Here is a 2,701-nt window from a genome sequence, read left to right on the forward strand (position 1 = left end):
CGTTTGGCTATGTTACGGTTGGTAACGTTAGGGGAGGATGGTTTTGACTTTGGTGCTATAGTCTGATTCTAGGTGGATCCTTGCCCCCTACAGTGCTTTAATATTTTCAGCTTGTCTCTGGGAAGGCCAACAATGGTGGTCTCGGTGCGTTATGCTGAGTCCGGTTACGTTCGGTTAGGTTGGTATACGCTAAGTTTGGAAGGGATAGCTAAAACTTTTTCGCTTTACACGGTTATTCGTTAGACTCCTGCGCTATATTGTGCTCTCGTATGTCCCCCTGTCTTTGGGGGGGGGCAGCAGTTGTAGTCTCGGCACGTTAGGTTTAGATAGGCTAGGTTTGGCTATGCTCTGTTGGTCTGGGTTCGGTTTGGGTAGTCTTAACCCTAGTGATATACCATGCGATCCTATGGATTTCTGTGCTCTACTCTACACTAATAAGTTTTGCTTGGCTGTGTGCAGACCACCAATAGTGGTCGCGGCATTTTGGGTATAGTTATGTTAAGTTTGGATATGTTACATTTCGCTCGGTTAGGAGAAAATAGCTTTGACTTTAGTGCTGTAGTTTGGTATAAAGAGGATATCTGCGAACTACCGTGATCTAATGTTTTCAGCAATGCTCTGGGTTGGCTAGCAGTAGTGGCCCGGCACGTTATTTTGAGTTAGGTTATGTTCAGCTCGATTGGGTTCTGCTAAGTTTGGGTAGAATAGCTTTCACTTCTGTGCTGTACACTGCTCTTGGGTGGACTTCAGCGCTATACTGTGCTCAAGTATTTCCTGCTTGGCCCGCGGGAGGGGGGGGGCAATAGCGGTTTCGGCACGTTAGGTTGTGTTAGGCTAAGTGTGGTTATGGCGTGTTGGCTTGGGTTAGGCTTAAGTAGCTTCGACTATTCTGATATGCACTGCGAATCTATGGATTTCTGCGATCTACTCCCCACTAGTGTGTTCTTCTTGGCACCGGGGAGGAAATCAATAGTGCTTGCGGCACGTTAGGTTGAGTCAAGTTACATGTGGTCATGCTACGATTGGTTAGTTTAGGAGGGGATAGCTTTAACTTTCGTGCTATAGTCTGATATTATTTGTTCTAATATTTTCCGCTTGTATCTGGGAAGGACAGTAACAGCGGTCTCGGCTCGTTACGTCGAGTCTGGTTACGTCCGCTTGTGTTGGGTTGGCCTAAGTTTGGTCAGGATAGCTTTAGCTTTTGCGCTCTGCGCTGGTATTCGGTGGACTTCATCGCCCCACTGGCTCTAGTATGTCCAGGTTGGCTCTGCGGAGGCATGCAAGTGCGGACCCGGCACGACAGTTTGTGTTAGTATATGTTTAGCCATTTTATGTTTGTTTGAGTTAGGTTTGGGTAGCTTCGACTTTTCTCACATACGCTGCGGTTCTATGGATTTCTGCGTTCTACTCTCCACTAACGTGTCCTGCTTGGCTCTGGGGAGGCCAGCAGTAGTAGCTGCGGCACATTAGTTTGCGTTAGGTTACGCTTGGTTATGTTACGATTGTTTAGGTTAGAAGAGGATAGCTTTGACTCTAGTGCTATAGTCTGTTATTAGGTGGATTCATGCGCCCTACGTTGCTCTAATCTTTTCAGCTTGGCTCTGGGAAGGCCAGCAATAGTAGCCTCGGCACAATATGTTGAGTCATGTTACGCTCGGTAAAGTTGAGTTAGGTTAAGTTTGGTTGGGATAAGTCTAACCTTTGCGGTGTACACTGCTATTTGGCGGACTCCAGTGCTCTACAGTTCTCTAATATGCCCTGCTTGGCCCTTTGGAGGGCTTTCATAGCGGTTATGCCACGTTAGGGTTAGTTACGCCATGTTGGCGTATTTTATGTTGGTGCGGGTTAGGCTCGGGTATCTCCGACTTTTCTGTTGTATACAGCGATTCTATGGATTTCTGCGTTCTACTCTCGACTAGTGTCTTCTGCTTGGCTCTCGGGAGCCCAGCAATAGTGGTCGCGGAACGTTAGGTAGAGTTTTGTTACGTTTGGCTATGTCAATGTTGCTGAGTTAGGTGAGGATAGCTTTGGCTTTAGTGCTATTATCTGCTATTAGATGGATTCCTGCGACATACATTGGTCTAATATTTTCAGTTTGGCTATGGGGAGGCCTGAAATGGTTGTCATGCATGTTATGTTGAGTCACGTTACGCTCGGTATGGTTGAGGCCGGCTATGTTCGGTTACGTTCCCTCGGTTTGGGATAGGCTTATGTAGCTTTGACTTTTCCGATATACACTGAGATTCTATGGATTTCTGCGTGCTGCTCTCCACTGATGTGTTCTGCTTGGCCCAGTGGAGGCCAACAATGGTGGTCTCGGCGCGTTATTTACTGTTAACCTGCGTTAGGTTAGGCAACGTTTGGTTAGGTTACGATATGATAGCTTTGGCTTGTGTGCTGTACACTTATGTTCGGTGTACTCCAGCGCTCGTCACTGCTCTACTATACTCTGCATGACTCTGTGGACACGAACAATTGCGGTCGTGGCACGTTAGGCTGTGTCAGGCTACGTTTGCTTTGGCTATGGTTGGTTAGTTATGGTTAGGCTATGTTTGGTTAGAATCGCTCTTATTTTCGTGCTATACACTGTTGTTCGGTGGATTCCTGCCCTCCACTGCGCTCTACTCTAATCTGCTATAGCCAGGGTATGCCAGCAATAGTGGTGGCGGCACGATACATTTTGTTTGGCTACGTCAGGTTA

The sequence above is a fragment of the Eufriesea mexicana genome, unplaced genomic scaffold (assembly GCF_001483705.2).
Source record: "Eufriesea mexicana isolate 0111107269 unplaced genomic scaffold, ASM148370v2 scaffold495, whole genome shotgun sequence".
NCBI classification, from domain to species: Eukaryota; Metazoa; Arthropoda; class Insecta; order Hymenoptera; family Apidae; genus Eufriesea; species Eufriesea mexicana.